At 42.7% G+C, this 11,893-nt stretch overlaps 1 long non-coding RNA gene and 1 pseudogene across 1 annotated transcript; both read right to left on the bottom strand.

Moving 5' to 3' along the window:
• Positions 1–582: 582 nt before the first annotated feature.
• On the bottom strand, positions 583–1,223 carry LOC130533417 (uncharacterized). Its single transcript, XR_008952577.1, has 2 exons — positions 1,187–1,223; positions 583–778 (listed from the first exon to the last, which is right to left on the bottom strand). It is a non-coding gene; the product is annotated as an uncharacterized LOC130533417 (long non-coding RNA).
• Positions 1,224–7,606: 6,383 nt separating this feature from the next.
• LOC130533401 (NACHT, LRR and PYD domains-containing protein 14-like) overlaps positions 7,607–11,893 on the bottom strand; it is a 32,029-nt pseudogene continuing 27,742 nt past the window's right edge.

Below are 11,893 nucleotides of genomic sequence, written 5' to 3' on the forward strand. Positions count from 1 at the left end.
GCCGTTGTTCTGGATTAAAGTCATGGCAGAAACCCCGAGATCGCCACAACAGCACTGAAAACCCTGGTGCCATTGCCCACATGGTATCTGTGGGAAGCAGGGTTTTCTGCAGTGACGGCACCCAAAACCAAGTTACGGAGCAGACTGGACCCAAGTAGCACACTTCGGGTTTCATTGTCCCCCATGAGCCCAAGATGGGACCGTCTCAGGGCTCCCACTGATTCAGTGCTGCTGTGAACAGCAAGCATTTTCATGCACTTTGCTTTTGTGTTGTGTCTATTTTGAAGGTATGTTTAAACGTTACCATAGCGACCAGAGTGTGTTGCATTGTGTTGGGGCAGAAAGGATGTTGCTCTGTTGTTGGTGCCATGTCACGGGGACGCTGCTAATAAAGTTGCACATGATTCCACAGTCCTCCGAGAGTATGGGGTGTCCTCCACTGAAACATACAGTGAGTTGAAGTATCTGGAGCACTCACAGGCCCCAGGTTGGAACGCCACGCCATCAAAGCAACTAACTAAGGGATGATTAACTAAGCAACTAACCTTTTACCAATCAGCCAAGACACTAAAACCACACTCATCAATTTGATCCAACCGTTTCTTATTTCGGTTTCGACTGTCCAATACACTTGTGGATTTAATGAGTTGTTTCTTTCTGTAGGTGCTCACAAAAGGGTTTTATCATGTTCATAGCAAGCTCTCTGCTACACATGCTCATCACCCTAACAGAAAAGAGTGCTCACTCCCTCACCCTAACCCTAATTCTAACCCTAACCCTAACCTCTAACCCTAACCCTCACCCTAACCCGAACCTTAACCTCTAACCCGAACCCGAACCCGAAAAAACGAACCCGAACCCGAAGCCGAACGCGAACCCGAACCCGCACCCGAACCACGAACCCGAACCCGAACCTAACGCAACCCGACCCTAACCCAACCCGAAACCCTAACCTAACCCGAGCCCGAACGCGAACCCTAACCCGCACCCTAACCTAACCCTAAACACTAACCCTAACCCTAACCTAACTCTAACCCTAACCAATAAACCCTAACCCTAACCCTAACCCAACCCTAACCCTACCCCTACCCTAACCCAACCCTAACCCTAACCCTAACCCCTAACCCTAACCTGACCCTAAACACTAACCCTAACCACTAACCCTAACCCTAACCACTAACCCTACCCTAACCCTAACCCTAACCACTAACCCTAACCCTAACCCTAACCCTAATGCTAACCCGACCTAACCGAACCCGAACCCGAACCCTAACCCAACCACTAACCTCACCCTCACCCCACCCTAACCCCAACCCGAACCCTAACCCTAACCCCTAACCCTAACCCTAACCCTAACCCTCACCCTCACCCTCACCCTCACCCTAACCCTCACCCTAACCACTAACCCTAACCCTAACCCTAACCCTAACCCTAACCCCTAACCCTAACCCTAACCCAACCCTAACCCTAACCCTAACCCTAACCCTAACCCTAACCTAACTCTAACCCTAACCACTAAGCCTAACCCTAACCCTAACCCTAACCCTAACCCTAACCCTAACCCTGACTATGGCAGGTGACCAGAAGACACGATGTGAACCCAGAGGTGAACAGCGTTTTGTGTTCACTCTTTCATTTTAGTTTTGATGATCAGAAGCATTATGATTCTGGTTCCAGGAGTGTTGGATGGCAAGCATCTCCCACCACACACACACACACACACACACAGATATATGAATTTAGCGATCATTAGAGGGCAGTGCAGTACTTGAGACAGCAGCACTTCCATCTTCCCTTCAACAGGTTCAAACAGTTGTTGGCGTACTTTCACTGCCAACAGTTTGTGAAGAAAGATCTGCTGTAAGTGAGAAATTATATATTTTTGAGCTAATACAACTTAGAGAAGCCACTTTTGCTGTCGTCGAATAGATCTAGAGCGATAAAGTTCATTTACGAAAATCCACAGACGCGTGCAGGAGGGATGAGGGTTTTACTTAGTTGTGCTAAGAACTAGGAGTTAATAGTCATTTGGTTTGAGGAATGCTATGAGTTTCAACTACACTTGTGATTTTGAGGTGGATTACACCGGCATTGAAGAGGTTTGAGCTGTGTCTGTTTCTTGACCGGGGTTGAACCTGTTGATCAGACATGTTCCTACAAGGTTTTTCAACAACATCGAGCTGCTGTGTACTTAAATTCTATGTGGCTCAGAGTTGATGAATCAGTCCAACTCAGCTGGATTTAATTTTGGTGCTTCCTGTTTCAATGTGTGCGGAGCTCAACTGTAACACTTCCTGCTAACACTTCCTGGTCATTTAAGCTAACATACTCCTCCTCCTGAAGCCAGGTCTCAGTAAGACAGAACAAATCAATGTGATGATCCGCTATCAGGTCGTGCACTAACAGGGATTTACACAAAAGAGATCTAATATTTAACAGTCCACACTTAATTGTGATATTAGTTTCTCCAACTTGTGCTTTGGTATTAATTTTAATAAGATTATGGTGATTGACCGCTCCCCTGCTCTGTGCTTGGTGAACTTTTAACCGTGGAACAGAGACTACCTCTATAGTGTTAAATATGTTATTGTTGGTGGATGAGGGTTCTATGGAAGCAGCAGAGAGGTGTGTAAGACTACACCTCTGCATCCTGGTCTGGACCCTGGATTGTCAGGTTACTTTGGGTCTAATAAAATTAGCCAAATTACTAGAAATGAGAGAGGCACCATCCCGTGTGGGATGGACACCGTCTCTCCTAATCAGACCAGGTTTTCCCCAAAAGGTGCTCTAATTGTCTATAAAGGCCACCTGGTTTTCGGGGCACCACCGTGACAGCCAGCGACGGAGCGACGACATGCGGCTAAACATCTCCTCACTGGCCAGATTGGGGAGGGGACCAGAGAATGCTACGGAGTCCCACATCGTTTTAGCGTAGTTACACACCGACTCTATGTTAATTTTGGTGACCTCCGACTGATGAAGCCGGGTGTCGTTGGCTCCGACGTGAATAATAACTTCACCAAATTTACGTTTACGTCTCGCCAGCAGCCATAAATTTGCTTCTATGTCGCCCGCTCTGGCCCCGGAATGCTCTTAACTATGGTCGCTGGAGTCGGCTTCACGGAGCGCAAAACAGAGTCGCCAATTACCAGGGTCGGTTTCTCAGTGGGTGTGTCGCCGAGTGGGGAAAAGCGGTTAGCCACGGGAAGCGGGTGGTGGGGCACCGTGGGCCTTTGTTTGGGCTACGCTTCCTACGAACCGTCACCCAGCCGCCCTGGCTAGCCGGCTGCTGCCGGGGGACCACTAGCTGAAGCTACGCTAGGCGGCTCCGCAGCAGCTAGCTTCTCCTGGCTACCTGACGCAACTCCAGCTAACTGAGGAATCGCGTCTCAAGCTCGCTAAGTCTCTCGCCTCCATAGCCGTAAATAAACTACACTTTCTGCACCTATTCCCTTCACTAAAGGAGGCAGAGCAGTAACTAAACATTTCACACGCTGAACAGACAAAGACACCGGGTAACAGACGGTGAGGCCATGCTAACGCTGATAATCGGTGGAGCCCTGTATTTGTTTAATATGGGTTGTTTCTCACTGTTGTTATCAGGTGACTAGAATGTCCCAAGTGTTCAAAATTTTAAGTAAAGTGAATACAACACACCAAGTGTTCAATATTAAGTGAATACAACACACCGTGCACAATGCAACCAAGGAACGATTGAGAAGACAGGAAGTGAAAGAGGATATATGAACATATGATTTGATAACATATGAAAGAGGATATATGAACATGTGACTTAATAACATATGAAAGAGGATATATAAACATGTGACTCAATAACATATGAAAGAGGATATATGAACATATGACTTAATAACATATGAAAGAGGATATATGAACATGTGACTTAATAACATATTAAAGAGGATATATGAACATATGACTCAATAACATATGAAAGAGGATATATGAACATGTGACTTAATAACATATGAAAGAGGATATATGAACATGTGACTTAATAACATATGAAAGAGGATATATGAACATGTGACTTAATAACATATGAAAGAGGATATATGAACATGTGACTTAATAACATATGAAGAGGATATATGTACATGTGAGTCAATAACATATCAAAGAGGATATATGAACCTATGACTTAATAACATATGAAAGAGGATATATGAACATGTGACTTAATAACATATGAAAGAGGATATATGAACATATGACTTAATAACATATGAAAGAGGACATATGAACATGTGACTTAATAACATATGAAAGAGGATATATGAACCTATGACTTAATAACATATGAAAGAGGATATATGAACATATGACTTAATAACATATGAAAGAGGATATATGAACATGTGACTTAATAACATATGAAAGAGGATATATGAACATGTGACTTAATAACATATGAAAGAGGATATATGAACATATGACTTAATAACATATGAAAGAAGATATATGAACATGTGACTTAATAACATATGAAAGAGGATATATGAACATGTGACTTAATAACATATGAAGGAGGATATATGAACATATGACTTAATAACATATGAAAGAAGATATATGAACATGACTTAATAACATATGAAAGAGGATATATGAACATATGACTTAATAACATATGAAAGAGGATATATGAACATGTGACTTAATAACATATGAAAGAGGATATATGAACATGTGACTTAATAACATATGAAAGAGGATATATGAACATATGACTTAATAACATATGAAAGAAGATATATGAACATGTGACTTAATAACATATGAAAGAGGATATATGAACATGTGACTTAATAACATATGAAAGAGGATATATGAACATATGACTTAATAACATATGAAAGAAGATATATGAACATGTGACTTAATAACATATGAAAGAGGATATATGAACATGTGACTTAATAACATATGAAAGAGGATATATGAACATATGACTTAATAACATATGAAAGAAGATATATGAACATGTGACTTAATAACATATGAAAGAGGATATATGAACATGTGACTTAATAACGTATGAAAGAGGATATATGAACATGTGACTTAATAACATATGAAGGAGGATATATGAACATGTGACTTAATAACATATGAAAGAGGATATATGAACATGTGACTTAATAACATATGAAAGAGGATATATGAACATGTGACTTAATAACATATGAAAGAGGATATATGAACATATGACTTAATAACATATGAAAGAAGATATATGAACATGTGACTTAATAAAATATGAAAGAGGATATATGAACATGTGACTTAATAACATATGAAAGAGGATATATGAACATATGACTTAATAACATATGAAAGAAGATATATGAACATGTGACTTAATAACATATGAAAGAGGATATATGAACATATGACTTAATAACATATGAAAGAAGATATATGAACATGTGACTTAATAACATATGAAGGAGGATATATGAACATGTGACTCAATAACATATGAAAGAGGATATATGAACATGTGACTTAATAACATATGAAGGAGGATACATGAACATGTGGTTTTCCCACTATAACACACACACACACACACATCAGTATCAGTGTTCCAAATCCTGTTTTCTTTTTCTGCCAGCTCTTCCTCCAGCGATTACCCCTCATCTTGCCCATGTCCCGCCCTGCTGAGGCAGAGCCGTACTGGGATGGAGCGTTACCGCGGCGATCCAGCTCAGTGGGCTCCATTGCCTCGGCTGAGGAGTACGACAGTGTGAAGTCCCGCAGTGAGCTGATGTTTGAGAAACAGTCTGGGAGACACGGACTGGTGACCCGAGTCACACACGCTGCCAGGACGTTTCCAGAAACATTTAAACACATGAGATATAGAAGCATCAGTAGCTTCATTTGAGTTCTGAGCTTTGGTGTCTGTGTGGAGCTGTGAAACCACAAGAAGAGGGAGGAGCCATCAGCTGTACGCAGAGATCAAGCCGGCTGTGGATGGAGCCACTACATCATTAAACACATGCGCAACAAGAACGACTACAATGAGCTCAGAGGGTTCAAACAGAGTCCTCAACCCAAAGTCTGATTTAAAAAGATCAAAAGTGGCGTAAATGTCTGGTCCTGACAGGAGAAGGATAACTGGAGCGGCATCGCTCGTACAGTAGACCGACTCTGCCTCTTCCTGGTTACCCCGGTGATGACCTTTGGCACCGTAATCATCTTTCTGAGGGGAATCTGTAACCAACCTCCTCATCTGCCCTTCAAAGGAGCCCCGCATGACTCCAGAGAGGAGAACCCACGCCTGCTGTGATGCACACACACAGCCAGGGCTTTTTCCATCGCCATCGTTTCTCTGGGGGAAATGTTGCATTTCTTTATCTTAATAACAACAAATCTTTAGTTTGTTCTATAGGAGCTCCATATGTTTAGTGTCAAAGACTTCTTAGATTGTGTTCATTGCTGGTACATAAAGAAAAATGCTTTGATTTTACTAAAGTGACACAAACCCATCTCAACACTGTTTTTTATATCCTCTATATTATTGTGCGTAGTCTGTGTAACTGTTGTGCTTTATTTCTGCTGGCTTCTTTAATGGGATGTAAACCAGCCTGACATAATACCAGTTGAGTGCTTTATTTGATGTTGCCAAAGGTTTAAAAACAGCCTGACAGAATAAGAAATTGTGAAAATTTAGAGGATGAATTATACCTGGTGGTATCTGATCTTGAATGGCAAATTTTAGAGTATTTTATAGGGAAGTGAAATAATGTTTGGACCTCTTATCAGGCAAAGAGAAAGTTGTTAAGAACTGCTCTAAAAACACCACCTCAGGGGGACTATATCCAAATCTCTCCGTTTACTGATGGGACGTTGAAACGTCAATACGCGGATTCATACATTTAGAACTGGACGTTGCACAGAACTGGAAGCGCGGACTGATACATTTTTAACAGCGGTCCTGCTTCAGCCCTCCGGGGCTTAATAACAAAATACGAAAAATACCAAAATTTTAATTTTGGAAACATTGTTGTCGGTTGTTCGACTTGCCGGCTTTCGCTAAATTGCTAAATACATGCTAGCATGCATGTTTTAAGCTATCGTAGCGGTATGTTTTACCATGCCTGCGCCCTATAATCCGGAGCGCCTGATGTATGTGTTAAATACAGAAATAGCACCCGTAACTGAGGCGGCACCTTTTAATACGGTGCGCCCTTTGGTCGCGAACATACGGTATATAGAACATAGGGCACGTTTGTGCGTGATATCACTCCGCGTCTGCGCAACGACCACAACCTCCTATCTTTAGTATTGCTGCGCCAACTGGTGGTCTTTTGGGTTGAGGATAACGGTGATCTATATGTAGCTATATGTAGCTATAGCGTCATTGGGCTCCACTCCAGCCACTCCTGGTAGTTCCTCAAAAACACTGAGTTTCTAGTGGATGCACAATCTGTGGAAGCCAACATAGAAACTTCTGAAGAGCCAAAGTTCTTGCAACAAAAATATAGTCCCCAATTAGCTTGTTTTGTTATCACACGACCCCGTCCCCATTATCTTAAGAGAATATAAAAGAATGAGTGGAGACAGAAGAGAGAATGAGACGTTTTTGGCGCGTGTCGCTCTTGATTTAGTGTTTATTTTTGCAGTAAACTTAAAGGAGGCCTTTACACTTTATGTTTGATTCCATTTAAGCTGATATTCCATTCTTGACATATTTAAATTTACACTATTCATGGGAGATTTATTTGGTCATTTTGCTTCTTTTTATTTCCTATTTCCCACATTTATTCATAGTTTTTATTAGATTGCAATAAATCCTATAACATTGAACAGACTGACTAAAGTCAAATGAGCTGCGGTTCCCACCGATAGCCGTCATTCTGATGGGTTTTTGCTGGCTGCAGCTGAAATATTCCAATGCTCCATGTCACAGAGACAGTAAATACTAAACCCTAAAGATTCTGAAGGCATGATGTAAAATAGTAACGTATAATACAGACATTTGAAGAGACAATTAAGAGAATGTTTCCATGCTTCTAAGAGTGGCCGAGGAGCCATTTAGAACTTTATAAAGAAGCATTGTGTGATACCAGGAACTAATTTAACTTCAAGGGGAAGCTGCTTCTGCTTTGTCGACCATCGACTGATCTCCTGAAAGTCCACCAGCGCTTTTTAAAAACTGAATTCTTCATCGATGGAGGGAGTAGACGGCAGATGTTTCCACAGATGCTCTTCACCAGTGGTCAGTGAGTGATGCAGCAGATGAGCGGGAGTTGACTGGCTTCAACCAGCTACCGTCTCAATGTCTCCAGCCCATAGTGTGGATTCTCTACGAGATCAGACAGCAGCTTCACTCTTGAACCCTGCAGCTGGTTCTTACTCAGGTCCAGTTCTCTGAGATGGGAGGGATTGGACCTCAGCGCCGAGGCCAGAGAGTCACAGCTGATCTCTGATAAGCTGCAGTTCCATAATCTAAATAAAGAAGGGAAACTTTTATAAGGTTATAAGTGAAACCAGTATTAATCTGAAAGGTTAATCAAAGGCATGATCTGTAAATATTTAATTTAGTTCCAGGTTAAAAAATGATAGTAATATGTAATTACCACAATTCCAACCTCTCAGGTTTGCACTGTTCCAAAGGAGAATATATATTGTTCTGGCCCTCACTCTTCCCAGGTTCTCCCACCTCTTTCCCTCCCATCTCATCATGGAGATCCATCTCACCTGTGGCTCATCTTTAAAGGCACAACCTGTCTTAGATGACTTCCTGTCTCCCTCACCATCTCCCTCCTCGTTGGCTGGTGTCTACCAGGCACCCTCACCTAGTTTTGTCTAATTTTGGTTACCATCTGTGGGCTTTTTCATTGTCCTTAAATCAATTTATCATGAATAAGTGGTCCCCGTGTGGCCCTCCCTCCTGAAGGAACTGGGCACAACACACACACTCAGAAAGTGTGAGGACCCTCGGATGGAATAATGGACATTTTTGAGAATGGTGTTTACCCAGGGTTTCCAGTCGGCAGTTTGGAAAGTGGAGAAAACCACAGAGCAGCTTCACTCCTGAATCCTGCAGCTGGTTGTAACTTAGGTCCAGTTCTCTGAGATGGGAGGGATTGGACCTCAGCGCCGAGGCCAGAGAGCCACAGCTGATCTCTGATAACCTGCAGTCAATCAATCTGAAAAATGCAGGATGAGGTTATACGGTGCAGGTCTGCATGTTATCTGCGTCAGTACTGAACCTACGTTAGTTCTTAGTTGGGTCAGACCTGAATTCACGATATTCCAAGGAATTTTTTTAATGTGGTGCATCACAGCAGTGTTGAGAACAGCCTCACTTCACCATCTTAGCAGCTGGTATATAGGTAGAAAAATGAAGACTGACCTGAGCCTCTCCAGTTTACAGTTTGGACTCTCCAGTCCAGAACAGAGCCGCTTCACTCCTGAATCCTGCAACTTGTTCTCACTCAGGTCCAGAACCCTCAGATGGGAGTGGTTGGACTTCAGAGCTGAGGCCACAGAATCACAGCTGGTCTCTGGTAAACTGCAGCCTCTTAGTCTAAAATAACAATTATTTTGAGAGAAGACAAATAAAAATCAACATGTACCAGAGCAAAACACAGCTTACAAGCAACAAACCTCTGGTCCTGCACCGGCTTATCTGCCGTATGTTCCTATTTTGGGTTCTTTCAGGGCGGTTGGACAAGATCTACAGCGTATGTAAAGTGTGTGTAGGTCAAAATACCTTCCAAGTTTGTGAGAGCACATTTCTCAATAGCACTCAACTCTTGTCAGGAGTTGGGACAAAGCGACCCACTCCTGACAGCTTGTGGGCGATGCTGCAGCGACCCTGCAATCCCTACACTCTCTGGTGAAACCAAATCAAAGGTTTTAGACACTGCTGGATGCTGGAAGGGTGGCTATAGTCTGGACGCATCGTTCCCCTGACTGCACATTTCTCCAACAATGATTGGCAGCTGGTGTCACTTGTTCTCCAGATGAGAGAAGGAAAGAGAGCCCCCCCACAGTGTGTTTGATTGCCCCACTGCAAGCTCAATGCTGCCAGAGAACATTGCAGGAGCATCAATTCCCCTCAGGGCATCAACAAGGAGCTCAGGAAAAGGTGCACCTGCCACCTACTAGAGACAAGCACACTGAGCTGAGATTCAAAGCCCTCTCCTCCCAAGAGAAGAGCTTGTTTGTTGGAGGCTCTTCTGGGCGATACCTGGTGCCACAGCTCCAGCTCAGCCCGTCTCTGGAGCTGAGGTGGAGCTTAGCAAGTTTCATGGTTCTCCACCACTTCCTCTCGCTGAGGACCTTCTCAGCTGGTGGTTTCTGCTCCACCTTCCAAGTTGAGCAGGTGATACTTCTGCATTCCTGCCACCAGTGTCTCTGCAGAAAGACTCTTCTCTCCTGTTTTATATTATATTGTAGAAAATTAGGATTTTTGGTTGATGTCTTAGATGTTGTTGACTAAGAGCAGGTTTTTCTTTAATAACATAGAGAGATTCGATGAGAAGAGCAAATGTATTATTTTATGAGCTACTTCCACTACTATTATAGACACATACTTCCATATTGTCTTAGATTGCAAGCTGCATTTATTGCATCGTTCATAGAAAGTCATATTTGTGAGGAGAAAAACTCAAATAAGGTCATTTTCTTTAATGACCATTACAACAGAAGGAGGCGATGAACAAACAGATTTATATAAAAATGTGTGAAAACTTATGGATGGAAACCTTTTTAAAATGGTTGCATTGTGTAGAATCGGTGTAGAATCAACTTGTTGACTTCTGATTTGGACTCCAATGGAAGTGAGGTGCAACAATTGTGGATGCTGAAAGCTTCAGATCTTCATGAAGGTTTCTGTGGTTGGACTGACCTGCTGCCCCTTTAAGAGGGAGGCAGGTTTGGGCTTCTGGCTGGAATGAAGCCACCTAAGATGAGAATGACTGCAGGCTTTCGGTACCAAGGTTTAACAGGGTGCTCACTTCACACTTGGGCTTTTCTCTTTTTTGGGATGGCTTTTCTCAGGAGAGAAGGGGCATGGCACACTGCAGCAGCTTTCTTTTTGGGGTTTCTAGTTTTCCTTCTGATCTTTAAAAGACAGGAAGAACCATTTTTGATTGGTCTGAATGTTTGGGCGGTTTTGTGGCCAGCCTAAAATAAAACAAGACAAATCTACAACTGATACTTCCTTTCTAGTCATTGATGACCATCCTCACATGGGACAGATTTCCACAACCAATTTAATACTGCAAATCTGTCCTGTGTGGTCTTTTTTCTGAGAACTGTAACACTACGTTTATAACAAAGATCAAACATGGAAACAGTTATTGTCTAACTAGTTACACCTGGGAAAGTACTGGATCATCTGTGACTGACCTGAGAGTCTCCAGCTCACAGAGAGGATCCTGGAGAAAACCACAGAGCAGCTTCACTCCTGGATCCTGCAGCTGGTTAAAACTCAGGTCCAGAACCCTCAGATGGGAGGGATTGGACCTCAGCGCCGAGGCCAGAGAGTCACAGCTGATCTCTGATAAACTGCAGCGTCTCAGCCTGGAAAAGGAATAAATGGGGCAAATAAAAACACATTTCTAAATCTGAAAATGAAGAGAAAAGCAGAAAATGTAAAGAAATTTAGAAAAGACCAGCAGAGGCCTCCTGACCCGCGTCTCCAGTCTGCAGTTTGGATGCATCATTGCTGAAGACAGTAACTTTACGTCGGCATCTGTCAGGCTTTTGTTCCAGCTTAAGTCCAGCTCCCGTAGATGAGAAGGGTTTGACGTCATTGCTGAGGCCACAACTTCCCAATCACTCTTTGAAAGAAAACTACCAGGCAGTCTGTTGTGTATGAAACAAAAATAGTGAGTCAAACTTTGGGATTTCT

Source organism: Takifugu flavidus, chromosome 11, assembly GCF_003711565.1.
Source record: "Takifugu flavidus isolate HTHZ2018 chromosome 11, ASM371156v2, whole genome shotgun sequence".
In the NCBI taxonomy this organism is placed as follows: domain Eukaryota; kingdom Metazoa; phylum Chordata; class Actinopteri; order Tetraodontiformes; family Tetraodontidae; genus Takifugu; species Takifugu flavidus.